Source organism: Halyomorpha halys, unplaced genomic scaffold (assembly GCF_000696795.3).
Source record: "Halyomorpha halys isolate HHAL.00 unplaced genomic scaffold, Hhal_1.1 Scaffold261.1, whole genome shotgun sequence".
Taxonomy (NCBI): domain Eukaryota; kingdom Metazoa; phylum Arthropoda; class Insecta; order Hemiptera; family Pentatomidae; genus Halyomorpha; species Halyomorpha halys.
In genome coordinates, this window is record NW_027116513.1 from 467,130 (window position 1) to 487,986 (window position 20,857).

General features: G+C 29.8%; 1 protein-coding gene across 7 annotated transcripts in view; it reads right to left on the bottom strand.

Moving 5' to 3' along the window:
- The window catches only part of LOC106680424 (protein fem-1 homolog CG6966), a 188,331-nt gene that overhangs the window by 20,022 nt on the left and 147,452 nt on the right, over window positions 1–20,857 (bottom strand). The gene's annotated exons all lie outside the window — the stretch shown is intronic.

The window sequence follows — 20,857 nt, forward strand, 5'->3', positions numbered from 1 at the left end:
GACCAGGCCATCAAAGTCTTTCTGGATCTGACGTCTTGGCTGCATGCCCTTCCCCAACTGTCCGTCGAGGCCAACTTCGCGTAATCTACCAAGTATAAACTGTTGAAATATGAAATTCTAGGTAGTTTGTCTATTCATTTTTGTATTATTATTTAGTGATATAATTAATAAAATCGTAGGTGTATACTTTTTTTCCTTAATTACAACTCAACATTGTTCAGATTTCCTTCATCCATAACGAATTATCACATAGAAAATGAAATGTTAAGAATAATAAATCTTTAAATAAGAACAATATCTTGTGACAATAAGAACAGTTGTGCAAGACACTGTCCTGGATATGTATTTTTTTCAAGATGACAGGAATATATTTGTACCACCAGGTTCTGCCAAAAGACGCTCCTAAAGATACCCGAGGAAATTGGACCAGGCCATCAAAGTCTTTTCTGGATCCGACGTCTTGGCTGCATGCCCTTCCCCAACTGTCCTTCGAGGCCAACTTCGCGTAATCTGCCGAGTATAAACCGTTGAAATATGAAATTCTATGTCTATTATGTTTCACATTATCATTTTTCCTACAAATTATCGTAGGGCACATATATATTATTTTCATAGTTGAGAATCATGCTTCCATTGAGATTTTTTTTTTTTAATATGCAATCACTCTTAATTAGGGACACAAAAATATCTTTGGACCCTACAGAAGATATTTTTATTTTGTAACCTACATTGTTTTTTGTAACCTAAAACCTCAAAAATACAACTGGATACCTGCTACCTGAATATGATGCAGTTTTTGTCTGTTTTATAATGTTAACTAAGTAGCAATGTTTTTAAGCTTGACAACTATATATAATATGCCCAGATCAGCTGTATAGCGTATTATTAATTTATATAAATGATTGTTAATTATTATTATTCTATTATCATTATCATCGATCATTTTATTATAAATTTAATGGTTTATAACCATTATTTAGCTTAGTTATATTACGTATATAAATAAACAAATTCCTTAAAAAAAGTAATCATAATTAAATTGATTCGTATTAAATGTTTTGTTTTTTTCATACTGAATCAAATTTGGGACAGAAAGAAAGAAATATAGCTCTTAAATCTACTTTCAGGGTTAAAAAGTGTTTTCTTAAATTGTAGATAAATTATGATTTGTGCTTACATCTGAAAATATCGTAATAGATCTAAGACTGGTCTATAAAAACATTTATTATGAATATTTTACTCATCAATAATATTTCCAAAAAGTGAGCCTAATGATATCGCTCATTACTGTCAAAAACTTGACCTCATCAATAAAGAAATATTTGAGGATAAATTTAATATTTTATTAATTGTAAAAATGGATCTACAACCAGCAACAACCAAACGTAACAGTAAAATATAATTTTATTTAACACTAAATAAAAAGAGAACTACTTTTGATTTACACAAGTTATCGTTATGTAACGGACTGTACTTTGAACGCTAATATCTCTCTGTTCTAGGAGATTCGTTCTCAACATTTTTTCTCATCTTCATTTTATTACTATTATTCTTGCATACTAGACGATTTTGTAGTAAAAGATGACAATTTTAAATAAAGTTTAAAAGAGTAAATAGAGGGTAGCATGGAAACAATAGATTTCTTTATTAACTTATGGGGTTTGTCCATTCCATTTTCTTTCGTATTGTCATTTTCATTTTTTATTATTTCTAATTATCTATTTGTAATATTATTACTCTCCTTCTAATTAATACTATCGTAGATACATTTTCTCTATAACTATAATGTAATATTGCTTTGATTTTTTTAAAGTGATAATACATTATTATGAACTTTTATACAACATTATTAACTCTGATCTTTCGATAATTAAATGGTGCGCTGGAAGGTTTTTAACGATTTTTTTTTTTAATTTCATTACATACATTAAACTGTTCTTTAAACAATCGATAAGTTTATGTTAATATAGAATTCTTGAATATATAGGAAAAAATATTGGAATAATTTTTTATGTGACACAAATGATATCATAATTATTTGTAATTGTCTTGTAAATTTGAAAATTGTAACGTACAATGTTATTCCACACCAGGATTCAATTGATTTAAAACAGCCCTATAACTCGCAGTGACTTCATACATATTTATTATTTTTCTCATAAGTGATGTCATTTTAAAGCATCTTCATTTTGCTTCATATATTTATTTGATTTTCTGTTTTAAAGATTATGATTTACTACAAAAAACATATATACACCATGAAATCATCTAATTCCTACCGTATCGAATCCTTACAATCCGAAATCCTTACTGCTCCTAATTAAGTCACAAATAAACTTATCAATTAACACCTTTATATTTCATTTATAGCAGATTTGACCCGAAATTGATATATCTCCTTCGATTTTTATACTCAAATCAACCGGTTTTTAACCTTTCATCCGAAACTACTACTGATAACCCTTCGTGGAGGCTGAATAGAAGGTGGTTCCAAGACCTTTCTACCTAAAATATTGATTGAAGTACTACAATTGGGTGGTTCCTACACAAGATATTATCATATGATCTAATTCATAAGCTATCTAATTTTATTTTATTATACCATTGTAAATTTCAATAGATAAATAAAAAATATATAAACTTAATTTCTCTTATTACGAAAATGTTGACTATGGTTTTTTCACCATTTCTAATTTCACTTCGATATCTGGAATATATGGTAATATATATGGGAGTATTGGTAGCTAAATTTCAAATTCGAGTTTTCGACGCAAAGACACGTTTTGACAGTCCTGGAGTTCAATAACCAATTTTTGCAAAATGGTTTGTGGTTGAGCATCCTAGCTCAAAATGAAAAGACGTATGAAACTGATATTACATATCTAGTGCCTTGGATGTTGATTAAACTTTTTCTATAACATTAATCAACCAGAAGTACAACTCTAGACATCAATTTTACACTGCATCAGGATTTTTTCAAAAACAGTTATAATGATTTTGATTAAAATCATTAAACAAAAGTACCAGAACGTGGTATTTAATACCAGCTAGGTCTTATCCTCATTAAAATCATTTAACAGGGGTTAAATAACGAATTTAAAAAAAAAAAACTTCCTTCAAATTATCTTTAAAATTACAAATTAAAAATAAATAACCAGTCCCCATTGTTGAAAATAATAAATAATTGATAAATACACAATATCAAAATTTCGAAAAATATTGGGAAAAAAAAGACAGAATTTCAATTTGTAAAAAGAATTCTAATTGTATCTATATGTAAACGGATTCGTTATATTTTGTTAAATTGAATTCTTTGCAGGAAAAACATTGATTTTGTAATTTAACCACAAGAAACCCTTAAATACGAATTTTGGTAGTAACTGATAGTTATGCGATGCGCACATAGCAACAGATTTTAAAAATTATTTCTACTTCTTGTTTCTCATATCTACATTTTTTAAATTTTTTGTTACGTTTCTTTGTTCTATTTTAACCGTAAGGATATCCCTCAACTGTAGATAAATTGATATTTCGAAAAAAAATGTTGACTTACACTTCCTCTGTTTTAGGCAGAATATAGAAATGGGATTTATTGTTCTATACTTTACGGGCAAAAACTTGAAATTTATGGGAACGCTGACCCTAAGATATATAAACAGTGTACATAGAACAACAAGTTATGTAGATTCAAATGAAAAATAAACAACAATAAATGTTTATCTTGTTTACTACGAGCAAGTTCCTTCCCCCCGCGATAAATCGCATTGGCAAACGGCGCAGATGAAGGACCAGCCGGAAGATCCTTGACAAAAGTATCCTCAACTCCTTGGATGTGTCCCAAGACAATACAAAGAGCAACGCACCGCCGGTCATCCATCTAGAGCTGGAAGAGAAACTATCTTCCTGGAACACTTATATAAATTAACAATTATCAATCATCCAGTGACGCAGGTGAACTTATTATCGCATGAAAGCGTGACGTAATGAGGAGGAAACACCGAGAAGCTTTAATCGCGAATTAGACTGATAGAGGCGGTACAATAAATACACAATGAAAGATGAGTGCAAGATAGAAATTAATCCAGAACTAACTCATTTCCTATAATTAAATAAATGAGAATTATAGAGTAGGTTATGTAATTGCCATAAACGGTAATTCCATGTGAAGTCACCAGAGCCGTAAACTTCTACGTCTTAGATTTTCATGATTTGTTTTGTATTAATTATTCCAACTATAATACTTTATAAATCTAATAAAAAAAATTTCATGTTTTTTTACATGATTAATTTTCTCATTTTCGAATTTTCAAAATCACGCATATAGCTGAATTCCACTATGCTTGGATCCAAAAAATGGTCGCAGTTCTGAAAAACAAAAAAACTTGAAAACAACTGAAAAATCCCTGCTTTATAATATTAATTATTATTGAAATTGTATCTTATTTAATTACACCATCTGAATGGTGTACATGCACGAATAGTGTATTTGCTGACAATTTTAGTTTAACTATGTAAATTAGACTTACAGGTGATACAATAAAAAATTTGAAATTTTTTTTAGAATTAGTGTTATACAAATTGATTAATACAAGAACCATAATTTGGTTTTAACTTAACTATGCTTTGCAAAAGTATAGGAATCAAATTGTAAAATATTAAAATTGAGAATTCTTTATTTTCCGTCAATTAGTGTGTTAAATTTTGTTTTCTCATATCTACTTTTCAATTTTTGCGTTTTTGTGTCTCCTGTACATTTTAATTTTATAGTTCACGTAATTTTTTTTTTAAATATTTTTATCATTGTTTATTTTATACTAATACTATTTTTTTTCTTTTATTTTAATATAATTTTCTTTTCACTTTCTTTGACAGCAACCCTGACCATCCTCTTCAGAGATTAAAATTGAGAAATTTGCAGAAATCAGATATATGCTTCGTTTTTGAAAAAAAAAAAAAAAAAAAAATGAATCTCAAAGAAAACTAGGCTACAGAAACGAAAACTGCAAAAATTTCAAACTTTTTTTTTGGCTCGATTTGCCTATGAAGGGCCAATTTCTCAACAAAAATGATTCTATAGTTTTATAGTATAGTCTATTTTTTATTAATTTGATACTAAAGTGGCCTCTGTAGACACAATAAAATTTGAGATATAGTTTCTGAAATGTAAAAACAGCCAAAAATGGCTACTTCCTTATTACTGCAGTTTACAAAATAATTATAAAATTGGCATTATTTCATTGTTTTTTCTTTTTTATAATTTAAATACATTGTTATACATTGTCAAAAATTATGTTAAAATAAGATTATCGAAGCTAGTCAGTACTTTAGGTAAAACGGAACAGTATTCGCGTGTTTCTCTTGGAACGGAATAAATTACAGTCCATGGTAACATAGAAACGGTGTAAAAGGAAAAAAAGAAACGTGGAAACATAAGAAAAAAAATAAGATAGAGCGTAGAAAGAGACAAGACTGATGACTAATATCCCTCGATGGTAGAAAGTAGAGCTGTGAACAAAAGGATCTAGCGAAAGTATTCCCTGCATCTTTCAAAACGAACATCGGGGTTTTTATTTACTTCATACCTCTGCCCTTTCTAAGGCAAGGAAAGTAGGCACCACTAGAATAAGTAATACTATATGTAATACTTCAAGTAGAAGAAGCGATCGATAAAATGTTTTTGAGGTATCGTGTAAATTTCACTTTCTTGTATCTCCAAAATTAAAAAGATTATTGGAAGAAGATGGTTGATTACATGAAGTAAATGGTAGGAAGTTAGTCCACGTGGTGGTTAATAAAGGTATCAAAATAATAGAAGAAAATATTTATTGCTAACCAATGTTTCGCCCCTCTTTGCAGGGCTTCGTCAGGGCTGTCACATTGAAACAAAGATGACAACTGAAGTTTGGGGTTTTTATTTACTTCGTACCTCTTCCTTAAGTTGACATCTTTGTTTCGATCTGACAGCCCTTGCCAACAACTGCAAAGTGGGACGAAACGTTGGTTTAAAAAGTTTTCTTTTATTATTTTGATACCTTTATTGACCACCACCCGGACTATCTTCCTACAATTTGAAAAGAAGTTAATATTAAAAACTATTCAATTGTTATCTTCGTTCCTTGTTTCTTTACTCAAATGATTTCAAATTCTGAATAATTGAGAGATTCGAGAACCTTCTCCGATGTGGCAACATTGGAATTAAATATTTCACAAATTTTTCAATGTATTTTTGGGAATCAACGCAAGTTATTTCAAATTGAAAAACGGTTGGACACATCCCAATGAAATTTCAAGAAAATCTGAGGTGATAAGTTTCATTCAAAAGGGTGTTGAATTAACGTAGAACTGCTCTTGTGTTATTTTGTTTATTTAGTTGTTGTTGATTGTTGCTTAAAGGCGTAAAACCCTCTGGTCATCAACGCCTATGGCATGATAAAAGTAAAAAATAAATAAATAAAATAAAAAAAAAAAAAATAATTAAAAAAAAAATTAAATAAGTAAAAAAAATAAAAATCTAAGAGGAATTATAATTTATAAAGAAGGCGATATGCTTTTAAAAATTCAAACACTCGTGTTATTTTAGCTTCCTCATCTGCGAGAACTTCGGATAAATTTGGGGTCAGTCACATTCTATTTATTGTTGGCAAATAGTGAGTACACTCTTCAAAAATATGTCTAATCCTAAGAATGGACTGACAATATTTGCACGTTGGAGGTGGCAGTTTTCTGATCAGGTGAGAGTGCGTGAGGAGAGTATGACCTATTCTCAAGCGGGTTTATAACTTTTTAAACCGTTTGTTTATTTAGATTTTTCTACACATCTAACTTTATATCTGTTTTATTTACTTGTTAATTTTATATTCTTACATTAACTTTATCTACTTTATACCTGTTTTATTTACATGTCAATTTTATACTCTTACAATTAGCTTTAGCTACTCTATATCTTCTTATTTTAGCCCTGATGCCCTTTCACTTTGTTAAGTGAAGTAAAGCCTTGAATATGAAGTTAGTGAAAGACATAATATTTGCAAATTAATGTAAAATTTATATTTCCAACTGGCGAACTATTGCAACGTAATTCTCTCAAGTATAAAACTAACCACTGACAGTTTCTGTCAGGCAGTGCAGATCCTAGAGCCGTGAACCGGTAGAGGTCGCTGCGCCGTAGACCAGAAGCCGAAAGGCGGAACTGGCGCTGAAAGGTTAAGGCTGGTCCCGCTAAGGAAACCTGTACCCGCCAGCCAGGGTCAAGGGGAGGATCTTAAGGAGTACTTTAGTAAGGAGGGTGGATGGCTGCTCCTCATCCTTACACTCTTATCATTTGAGCCACTTAGCGCAAAAGTGGTGTAAGTCAAACATGGAGTTTGAAGATATTCAAAACTTAGGAAGAAGATATAATTTTTTCTTTTGAAACTAGTCAAATCACAAAAATATTTAAAACCCTTAGAAATGAATGCACTCCATAAATAATTATTTTTTATGAAAATTAATTTTGATGTGAACAGAAGACTTCCACTGCTTTTACTCTCATATAACCTTAATTTAATTTTAATACGATGGTTCTGAAATTTGTGATAATAAAATGGTGGTGAACATGGTGTATTGACCCCATATTGTAATGTAGAATACATTTTTAATATTTTCAATTTAGAATAAAAGTTCTCATTTCCCAAAGAGATTCTAAAAGTTTAGGTAAAATCCTTCCTCTTAATTTTTAGATCCATTTTGCAAACAGACAGGAACTAATTGCCGGTATTAGAGAATACTAAAGTAGCCCGATGCATAAAATCCATTTCATAGAATATACATCTGCAAATTTTAAAAATTATTTTTTATCACACTTTCGCATTTATGGCGGTCCTAAAACTAAAAAAGGTAATTAATTTGCTGAAGTCTGAAGTAACGGATTAGGTCTTTTTTCTGGTCTTTCGCCTGTATATCCTAAACGGTACATTTTTGCGAAAAAGTTGTGGTATAAGAAATCAAACATCATTAAATTCTGCGTCGAATGAGTAAAATAACTTGTTAATTCGGCCAAGTAGTATATCACAAACCGCTATAAGAAAATGGTAATGTTATTATAGGATTCCTCGAATACTAAAAAAGTTTTAAGTTTATTCCATCTTGACAAGAGACTAACTTGGAATCCACATACAAGACTGAAACAAGAAACTACCCCTAGATTCCGATTGCTACAAAACCTACGTGACAAACGCTCTAAACTTCCCATTCACTACAAAAAATTATTATACACTATGATAATCAGACCAATTTGGACTGGAATTGAGCTCTGGGGCTCTACCAAACCATCAATATCCTCCCACATCCAATCCATAGAATCCAAAATCCTACGTAAAATCCTTGATGCTCCTCACTATGTTACAAATAAACTCATCCACAAAGACCTTAACATCCCATTCGTTGCAGATTTGACCCAATACAGATAGGTGTCTTTTCATTCCTAACTCCTTATCCATCCTAACCTATTAATTCTTAATCTCTCATCCTTAACAATCCCTGGTAATCCTTCGAGGCGTCTGAAAATGAGATGGCCACGAGACCTTTAATTTAAATTAATGCTTTAAGTACCAATGGGTGTTTTCTCCCAAGATTTTCAAGTGTAAATGAAACACAACATATCTACTTATTGTATTTATTATTTGTTCAGTTGTAAATCACATTAAATAAATAAAAAAAAAGTTTATTGATTGAGTGCCCTAGATGCTATGGAAGATTTTCTTGATTTTTTGTGCTATTATACTAATTCATCATGAATTTGAGAAAAATCTGTTAGCATTGAAGAAAAAAAAAAACTGAGTCGGAGGTTCGCCTCAGACAGAGATGTGATGTAACAAATATTGATCGAATACTTAAGTGGCAGTTGTTGGTAAGACGGAGGCGTTGAATTAAAACGTTGAAGCCGTACAGTGTGACTGTAACACTATCGCCAGGCCGCAGAGCGATCTATCTCCTCTAGTGATGGAACAACACCTCACACCTTTAATGATTGATTGTGATATCTTCTCGCTTTGGGAGCACTCAGGCTGCTAGCACGTTCATTAGGATAGCCCTTGGCACTTCTTAGAACCGAACAATAGAACCAAAATGGCAGTTGTTAATCCAGTTGCGTTCTTCTTTGATCGAAGATAATACGTTCGTGGGAATACCAATGTCACGTCTACTGGCAATTTTGAAGGACGTTGTACTGCAATGTTGACTTTTTGAAGAGCTTTATAATTTAGAAGAACTAAAAAGTATTCCCTTTATAATTTTGTTTTAAAAATTCTTCTATATCTTTAAGTTCACCCAAAATTACGCTTAAATTAATAATTTTTAATTATTAAAAACGCAAGTTTTATTTTTTTTGTAATTTCGTCAATTAAGGAGTCTACACAATAATTGTTGGCTTTTTAAAATTAACATTTCAATTATAATGAGATCAGTTTGGTCTCAAATTGCAGAAAATTTAAATTAGTTCATAAATTTATCTGTCAAAAAATTGATTTAAACATGGGAAAAATGCGAAATTTAATATTTCGGGATTTTCTAAATTTTAAAACGATCCTCATATACACTTCAATATGAGGAGATAGTCGGGTGTGTGGTCAGCATAAAATACACAAATAAACAAAACATATTTATTACCCTCCACCATCATGGACTTCAATAATTTTATGGATTATTTATGACAAAATAGGAGTAATATCGTTAGTTATGGATGTGCCAAAACATTAATAAAAAAATATACAGTAATAAGGTATAGAAAATTCATATAAAATTCAGTTAATCTAATAATATATATTATAAATATAGCAATGCTTTTATAGCTGAGTTTATATGATTCGTTTAAAGCAAAAGTGGAGTAAGTAATTTTGTTAATCAAAATTTATTAAAAAAAAAAAATAAAAAAAATAAACTTGATTTCTGAGTTCATTAATTTCAAATGTCTTTAAATAGTTAATTGTGCTTGTGAGTACCTAGTGTGTAGAACAACTGTAATAATAATGTCATATCGGACTTAAACACTTAAGCATTCAGCGACTCATTTATTAGGGCAATCCTGAATATGGGACATATACCCATTGCTAAGTTAAAAAATTGAACATAAATCGTGATTTGAATTTTTCCTACTAAATTCACGATTCCGTTCCAATTTGCAACATTTATACAAACGTTGTTAATCATCATCAAGGTTGTAAACTAAGATATGAGTAATAATGAAAATAATTAGTAAGACATTTTATTCATAATTGGAACAATGTCTGAACTGCAAATTCTCTACTTCATCAAATTTTATATTAAACATAAAATACCCCGAATTTCAATAAAATTAAGTCTTTGAATTTGCAATTTTTAAAATATAGTTTTTTATGGCTACATTTACAGAAAAAAGTTTTAAAAAGATGTTTTATTAAAATTATTGTTTTTTAACCATAAATACAAATTTTTTTCTATAGAAACATTTAATGAATGAAGTTAGGCTTTTACTTATATACTCATCGAAGTATAGTTCACACTGTTTTTCTTATCTTCTGTTTTTAACATCGGTACCCATTCTCAATAATCTAATTCGAGTTTATACAGTTAAAGTCTTGTTTTTTTAAATAGATCTTGTAAATAACAAGCTCCACTGACTTGTTAAAATTGTGCTCTTAGAATTTTTTTTATGTAGCTCCCCAAGTTCTTACGACAATATCAACTAGAGAATTCTTGTACCGTTACACTTATTTCATCGTTGCTTTATTGTCTGTGGCAGGAAAGTGCGCCCTGGACTTATTAAGGTTTACCGTTCTGTCTTAATGGCTGCAGTTTCAGTTGTAATTTTTTTTCTCTCCTGACGTGCCACAAAGCAGCATGACGCATGCAATCTGCCACTGTTAAAGAAAAAAAACACAAAAAAAACAAACAATGTTCTGTTATGTGTTGGTAAGTTTTAAGATCTGCCTAAAAGCAGACAATACTTTTTAAAAAATACAAAGTTTAGAAAAAACTTAATACTTGTCGAAATCTCTAAAATTTAGAGATTAATTTAATTTTTTTTTTTAGGAAGTTTACACAATTCATTTCTGAATTAAAATTAGATAATTGGAATTAAATATAGGCAATATAAAGAAATTTATATGCAATTGATTTGAACATTTTATTTTAAAAGATACACCTTAGGCGGTAATATCTCAAAGTGTAGCTTCTATTTTAGAAAAAACACTTGAGTCTGATTTTCACTAGACGGAATATGTATTTTTTATTAATTTATTGAAATTTACAACCGCCAACAATATTTAAAATAAAAAAATAATAATTAAGATAAAATAAAAAAATCGTTTATTTGTTTACAACTGTTCATGACATACTACCTAACCACATTAATAAGTTATTGTATTTATTCGACGCAGAATTTAATTCTGTAATTTTTTGAAGAAGTTTGTCGGGGGGTGCAACCTGAGTTTAAGGTGTTCATCAGGGGTTGTGGCGTAGAAGGTAGGATTGTAACTGCACAATCCTAACTTCTTCCTAACTTGCACAGGCAGTTACAATCCTACCTTCTACGCCACAACCCCTGATGAAGACCTGAAACTCAGGTCGAAACGTCGGCATAAAATAAATAAATATGGTTTTGTTTATTTATGTTGTTCTTCGCTGACCGCACCCCCCGACAAACTTCTTCAAGCATTAATCTACGGTCAACTATCTACACCTCATTATAATTCTGTAAAATTTTTTATACCATAACGTTTTCGCAAGACTGCAGTTTATGAGTTAAAGTCGAAAAAAAATGATTAAATTTGTAACTTTATTAAATTAATTAGTTGAGTTTTGAACCGGAAGAAATGAGTTTCAATGTAAAGAGTTACTAATTTTTAAGATTATTTATATGAGTATATTTTATGGGATAGATTATACAGCATACTATTATCTCGAATGTTCAATGCCACTAACTAGTCTAATGTTTAATACGAATAATCTTCAGTTTAATAACTCCAAACAATTTGAAAGTGGAATTTTTTTTTTTTTACTGATTTCTCGGCGCGAAGGCTACAAGACAAAGATAAATATAAAATGTAAATTTTATTTACCACGACCGATTCATGATATACGTATTACGAATGAACGAAACTCGTTCGAGGGACCTTTCGCATGAAAGAAGAAAAAAAAAAAAGGAAAAGTTGTGACAAAAGCAACAATGTATCACGGGGTATGAGTTTGAATGGCGCCGGCGACTTCCACGGGTTTCTTCGGCGAAATCGGAATCGATCTAATATAAGACTTTTGCCGTGAAAGTTGCTTCTAGTGCCCCCGACGTTTACATCATTTTCACACATCTGAATGTAACTGAACCCCCCTGCTTTGACCGTGAAAGAAAATGTGTTCACATGAGCTTTCCCAAATCCACAGGTACATAGCTTTTTTAAAATGTTTTACTGATTAGTTCAGAAATTATTACTTTTTGATTTTTGCATTATTAAGTACAACGGATTTAATTTCAACCATCTCGACATGGGCGTATCCAGAGGGGACAGCTGCCGCCCTAATAGTGAAAAAAAATTAATTTAATAAAAAATATATATATTTTAAAAGCAAATACTTATTGTAATAATTAATAAACCACTGCGGCAATTATATAAAATGTTCTTAAAATTTTGTTTAATTCTCCTTTTCCGTACTGAAATATCACAACCCTATGGCATGTCTTCCCCCTAATTTTGATACTGTCTACGCCGCCATGGAGTCTCGATATTCACCTTCACTTTAACTTCATCAGGAATTTCAGTTACTTTTTAAATAATAAAATATGTTAATCATCTGTGATTTATTGATTTTTTTTTTTTTTTGTTCTTAAATTTTTATCAAAAGTAATGTTTATAGATTGTATTTTTAATTAGTTATATTTTAAATAATATTATTTTTAATTTTTAAAATTTACACCGAGTTTGTTATTTTTTTTTTACTATTATATTTTAGCTATCATTTTTTCGTTTCTTTTTAACATTAGAATTTTTCAATTTTTCATTTTTTTTTTTTTTGGGTTATTTTATTTATTAGGCCAACCCAATCCGTATATTTCTAAACTAGAACAGATGTAAATGAATAAATAAAAAATCTAAAAAATAATGAACAAATTGAAACCTTTATTTTATGAAACATAGTCACTTTTCCTTTTGGTAGACTGAATAACGTAAACATTTTTGTTGACTAATCCACTAGATTAGCGATCATAATCCATTTTTTAAGTTATAATTTCTTTAAACTAAATTGGAAGATAATTTTTCAGTCGTATAAAACTGTTCAAAGCATTATAAAAAAAAAAACCGTACCAATATTGCATGCAGTAATTATTTATAAAGTGCTTAAAAAATAATTTTATAAAATTTTAAGTTTTTACTACGAAAAATCTATTCGAAATATTATTTTTATTGCTCCCATTATGATGATGGAATGGAGAAGAAAAAGAAATGGGATATAGCTTAAATTAAAATAGGTGCATTATAGTTTAGGAGGCAGTCAAATAATCGATTTATTAAGCAAAAACTAGTTAATCGAAATACATTTTTAATTATATTAATATAAATTAATTAATATTTAGAAATAATTGAAATGAGGAGATCCAATTCCGATCTCTTCCAAGTAGCCCTGATGAAGGCAAGAAATTCTGGCCGAAACCGTTGGCATTATTAAATAAGTTTTTTAACTTATTTGTGTTATACTCAAACCTCACCCCCATCCATCTTTTCCTCACACATTATCCACGGTAAACTATATTCTCATCATTAGAAATAATTTAATGTTATGTCAAATGCATTATATAACACAATATATAGAATTAAACAGAATCCTAGGCCCTGAAAGAGGTTTGTAGGATTGAGGTCGAAAACTATCCTAGTTACGTGGTTTTCAGTACATAAATCCCTTGTCTATGTCGCCCGCCCGTGTTTCGACAATAAGAAACTTTAGTCCAGTTGGGTGGTCAGTTGCCTTGGTGATGAAGCATGTATTACGTAATAATAATTTGTTTTTTCCTGTTCACTTAGAAATATTTCTTAGCATATATATTTTAATATTTCTGCTTGCTTACTAAGCATTATTAAAATTATTCAAGAACAATATTTGAATAAAATTCTGTCGTAAGCCAAACGGAGCGTTTCGATATTTTAAAAAATGTCGGAAGAAATCACTTTTTGAACAGCTTTTTGACGTGGCCAAGACGCTAGGATACTCCAAGGATATGCTACTTTCCCAAATTATTACAAAAAGAAGAAAACTTAAAATTAAAATAACAAACATACAGTAAATAATCATTCCAAAATTTAATTTGTACAGTTTTTCATGTATATACTTGACCGAAAAAAAGTTTAATTGTGGCGAATTTTAGATATTGTTAGCCTTACAATAGTGCCGTGAAATTTGTTTGGTCCCAGAAGGATACTACAGCGAAAAAAAGCGTAGAAAAGCTCTTCTAGGTTTCATATCATCATAGTCACAAGGTATAAGCTGTTAATTCGAAAAATTATCTGAGTTACCTGATCGTGTTCCAAAACCTCTTTGTGTATAAAGGTTTTATAGAGTCATAAAGAAGTTGTTAGCTCATTGCTCTCCTCTATAAAACGTTAAGAATTATAACGGAGTTATCAATTTCTTTACAGTAAGGAGAAGGCTTTGAAGATGTTAAAACGGAAACATAACTCATGTTGGCCATTTTTCAACTAATCCTCTACGACCGCAAAATAAAATATTAATAATTCATAATTAGTCTCATTCCCTATTATTAATAATTGATGAACTTTAATACGCAATTTCCTGGACGACATTTTTCATTATAGGGTTCAAGTAACAATGGTTATTCTATGACCTCGGTCTCTTCTTATCAATAACAACGCGACATTACGTTTACCTTTCTCGTTTCCGGTAACGAGAAGTGACGCACCGAACCCAAGAGGAAGTCGGAAGACAAATTACTACATGTGATAAAAACATTCGAGACACTTATGAAGGTTAAACTTTTTTTATCTTTTAATTCGAGGTCGAATTTCGTCGTTGATGGAATGGTACAGTTCCTTTTCACTGATGTCGCCCGGACAATGAGTTTTATAGTACTTCCCAATCCTTCCTTTACACGTGGCTTGCCAATTATCCTAAAAGACAGCTGAGAAGTAGAAAAAGAGAAGAGCAAGGAAGTAATAACTAGACAAGGTAAACACGAATCGAACGAGCAGCGGTATTCCTCGCCAAGACCTTGGTTGTCCTAACTTGGACGTCCAAGGGTATCCTCCTGTCTCACCCTTCACCTCGGACTATCTCCTGTATTATTCCTTATTCTATATCTTTAATCTTAGATAGTAAATATTTATATCAAATTATTACTTGTTGATTTAAATTTCTATAGTAATAGTCAGCAAACTTTCGGTATTAGAGAAAAAATATTGAGAGAAAATTCTGAAGAAGAATGTTTGGGCCTATAAAAATTCGCGACCAGTTTATGATAAGGCACAAGGCAAAGTTGCACCAAACTAGCCGGAAAACATTTTTGGTACAAAACATAACACTATCAAGACAGCGGTGGGCTAAGCATGTCGCAAGAATGGATGTTGACTCCCATCCACATAGCCAAATGATTGTCTTAGTATGTCGACGAAAAAAAGAGAGAGGATGGCCAAGACTAAGATGGACAGCAATTTCTGGAAACAAGAGCTATGCTGACAGAGAGAAATGGGGGCGATGTCTTGTTGCGGCGAAGACCGATACCAAATTGTAGTACCTTTGATGATGAAAGTTTCGGAACATTAAAACTATGAATCCTGTGATTCAGCATGCTAGTAACCCTCAATTTGAACGAAAGCTACCGTAAATGCCACAATAAATTCTTTCTTCATAAATAACCGGCATTAATAATTTTTTTTTAATAAATATTTCGGATTTCAACATACTTTTTTTTAACTAAGCTTCATACTAAGACAATGCAAAACCACACTTATCCGGACCCACCTCCATTTTTTTTGCTTTGGGATAATGATTGCTAAAACTTTTATATTATTTTTTTTATCTTTCTAAATCTTAATAAATTAGGTATTCCATCGAAACAAAATGGCGGATGGTAATGTCAAGTTCCCAAGATTCTTTTAAGTCCAAACATGTGTCTCCGGGCAAAATATTAAAAACACTAGCACAGTACATATCTTGTAACGTAAAACCTCAAATTGAGTGGGACGAGGTATTTTTAAATTTTTTTTTATAGATCGATTACAAATGCTCATCGTTGAAAGTGATGAAAAAAAAAAATAATTAAATTATAAAAAAGATTTATGTGACAAACTATGGTGAATATAAAATTTTAATGAGTGGAAATATATCTATAAAATAATTTAAGGTAAGAAAACAATAAGAATAATTAAATTTAGAAGAAGATACTAGATAAATAGTTTTATTTATTTTATTTTTATTTATAATTTTTTTTCTCTCTCTCTAAATGATGGTTGTTGTCTTTTTGTTTTTATAGCCTTGATGAAGACCTGAAAATTAGGTCGAAACGTCGGCATAAATAAATATTTTTTGTTTATTTATGTTCTTTCTTTGCTGACCGCACCCCCGACCATCTTCTCCAATCAGTAATCAACGGTCAACTATATACACCTCAATACTTATTAAAATTTCGCCATAACCTAAAGAACTTTTTAAATTTGCGAATTGATATACTATAGATTTTTAAATAGTGAATTGTATTTAAATTACGTAATTAATTTTAAAATTATTCATTGAAAATCAATAAAAAAAATTTTAAACCATTGATTGTGCATTATTTTTATTTCAGAACAATAAAACTCGATAATAGGCCGTTAAGGTTTAATTTATCTTTCTTTTTTAGAATCCTTACAGAACAAATTAACTATTGACAAGAAAAAATAACAAATGAAAACTTTTGATGATTTTAAAAATTTTCAACAAAAGATCTTATCACAGTTTTGGTCTTTTCCGCTTTCCACAACCGCTGAGGTGAATTCGAGATGTATATAATGTATACATTTATAGATTCAAGATATATAATAAACTCAAGGACTACTTCGTAATATAGTAATACCAAAGTCATGAAATGTCTAGGTTTTGAACTATATTTTACGACTTTTTCAGGACTACAAAGATCATAATAAAATAAATATAAGGATTACTGAAGTAAAATTAATAAATAAATAGTAATTAAATGAGATAAAAATATTATCATATAAAATATAATGATTAATAAATCTAAACTGTATATAATAAAAAAAAATATGACATTGAGGTTTAATAAATTAATTGATAGAACAGATATTTATGGTTATTTTGTTGCAAAAACATATTGATCATATTCCGTTAGTTTTTTTTAAAGATTTAAATAAAAAAAAATCTAATCATAATCGTTTGCAAGTACAATAACTAAAAATAAGTATGGACGTTGATGACTGTTAGGTTTAGCGCCCTTAAGGGCTAACAAACAACCGCTAAAAAATAAGTTAATTTTGAATACACCAAAGATGTCACGTTCCCAATTATCGGTCCTTTTTATTAAATGGAAGGAATAATAATGATAAAGTTCAACTTTATCGATAGATCGAATCGGCCCTATAAAAAGTTTTTATCAAAAGTAGGATGGAGTGAGAAGACTGTATTATGAACTCTGTACACGGTTCATAGCACAGGAATGTAATGTCACTTCTCCTCCCTTCATTATCCCTATCGAGTTGAGAACAGGAATTTAATTAATTCAACATCAAAACAGTTATATTCGGTTCCTTTAAAGAGAATCTAATAGAGTGCAATCAGAGATCCTCCATTGTTCCAAAAGTGTTATATAGTTTGTTAAACATTTAATAATGAAGTTTGATTCAAAGAATGTACGGATGAATCATGAAATAAATCCCTTTTAACCCAGTGAGAGTGAGTGATATGGGATAGGGAAAAAGAGCGGCTTAATTCAGAGAATCACGACCTCCAATTCCTGATTATCATTATTTTTAATGAATCAGAGCGGATAAGTGAGTGACTCTTTGCGGTGAGCCACTGTGAAAGAACGATTCGCCTATCTCTATTAGAAACAATGTCAATCATATTGTCGTTATAGAAGTGGACAATAACAAGTCATCTAAATTTAATGATTAATTTATATTTTTTATATTATAATATTAAGCATAAATAATTTATTGATATATGAGAAGTGCTTTTGGATTAGTGGACCAATTTACGTGTAGTTTTTTTTTTTTCTAAATGTTCCCTTTCACCGAGGGAAGGTTTAAAGATATACTGCAAGAGCCGGGGAAAGAAAAAAAGGCTGTTATCTGTTATCGAGATATAGCCTTTTAAAAAGCATTCATAAAAATGTACGGAAATATCAGTAGTTAGTGAATCTATTTTGAGAAATCTATATCTGAATAACCATTCGATTTACTTCTATTAGCACTCAAATTAAAGCTAGTTTAATGGACTATAAAGAAGTTTATGACCATTACCATCGTAGAAATAGTAGTTTTCATGATATTTGCTAAAATAAATTGATTTATAGCTGTTCGGACAGTAAATTTGATTTATGAAAAACTTTATTTCAGAAACCATTGGACGTACAGATATCTGCCAGCACTCAAATTAAAGCTAGTTAAATGTGCTATAAAATAGTTAATAATGTTTTTCTTTGTAGAAGTAGTAGTTTTTATGATATTTGACAAAATGAACTCACAAAATGTTAATTTCTAGTTGTTCGTATAAAATGTTGGATTTTATGAAAATTTGTCCGAACAACTATAAATCAATTTATTTTAGCAAATTTCATGAAAAATACTACTCCTATGAAAATAAACGTCATTAACTACTTTATAGCTCATTAAACTAGCTTTAATTTGAGTTCTAATAGACATCTGTACGTCAAATGGTTTTTGAGATATAGATTTTTCAAGGATTCTCAGGTTTTCTTGTGTTGTGCTACTTTTTAAGAAATAGCTCCGAATGAAAACAAAAATTTTTATCGCTTTGAAACAGCCGCCATTTTTTATTCCTCCTAACTATACTTGGCAGACTCATCAATTTTGACTAGAAGTTATACATAGTTTTCATTAAAGTAATGAAAAATTGGGGTGACATAACTGCCTTTTTTCTTCTCTTGGGCTCTTGTACTAATAATGAAATCCCCGAATTTTGGAGTAGAAAAAAAGTTATGAACAAAATTAAGAGTTTTTGGTTTGTAGTTCAGACAGTATAAGCTTTTTTCACTTTTATAAGTAAATATTATTATTAAACGACATTATATTCACAAAAAAATTTTAAAAATATTATGTGACTTAGGATAAAAGTAATTTTTTTTTTTTTGTTTTTTTAGGAAAAAGGACATTATATTCGTTCTTAACGTCGTTTCATACTCCTAAATACCATTTTTTGAAGAAATTAAAAAGTAGAAAATTATAATAATTTATTTGGATTTTTGGATCTCCCGATGTCAATTGCCATAACTTCTCTGTATTTTATCCAATTCCTACGATAATAGAATCGTTTGAAAGCTGAGTATGCCTTTTAACATAGATTGATACACACATTATAACATACACTTTGGTAGTTTAATCAGTATGACAAACAATATAAATTTATGTTTTGTTCCTTATTGTACATATTAGTTGAATTTATGTAACCAAATCATAATAATAAATTACACGTAAATGTTTAATTTTAACTAAATACAATAATTAATAACAAACCATCAATTGTTTTCATTAAATCCATATACATCCTTAAATAAAGGATTGAATGGAACATTGCCGGATCAGCTAGTAAAAAATAATTTGCTATAATTTTAGAAGTCAAGTTCATTAAATTAAAACAAATAACTATATTTCAATTCTATCTATTTCTTTAATTTTTATCATTATTTTATTTTATTTATTTATTTTTTCTTTCCCATAGTTTGATTATTTTCATTTTCTTTATCCTTCTGTTTGTATATATTTTAAGAGAGATTTTATTTATTTATTTTTCATTCTTATTTTATTTTATTTTAGTAAGAATGCGATCATTCATTGCCCACAATGGTGGTAATATCTATCAATAAATAAAGTTTTAAATAAAAAAAAAATTCTATCTATAATTCTATACAACACACGGTCAATAAATAGCAAATTTAGCAGCTAAACGAAATAACAACTGAAAAATTACAAAATTAGGTGTCAGCCCACCTATACACCTGTAATGTAATAAAAAAGATTCAATAAACATTCATCCGAACAGAACGAATAGCAGCCATTCATGAAATATAATAAAAAAATAACAATAAGGATATTGAGCAACCAAGGTTATTGGGTTGGGAAAAAATGGTGACTTGGGTTCCACAATTAAACGTGAATAAGCAATTATTGTAATATAACAATAAGGAACTTTCGAATCATATCGAGGGTTTATTTCACTGTAGTGCTATGGACATTTTAGCTACTAACTTAGCATACAATTATAAGTTCTCTCTATTAGGAAAATTAATTGAAAAGTCGTAATTCTGCTAAAACAGAGAACCTTTTATTGTTTTGCCCTAAAAGTAATAAAAATGTAAAGTAAGTCATCGATACGTTAAGTAGTAGAATAGTAAATTGGATAAAATATTTAAACAGAACATAACTGAGTAGCTTAATTATTAACAGCATTTTTCAGGTGATCGAAAAAGTTTTCCAACGCAAAGGGCTAAAATAAGAACGTAACACTCAACATAATGTTTAGTGAAGTTTGATAAAATTGGTCACATGGACAAAATACTCTCATTTTTTTTATTAAAGTATTTGAAAATAATCAAGGACACAAAAAAAGAAAGACTAGGCGGAGTACTTCTACCCTATCGGTGAAGATTATTTTGTCTTCTCACGAC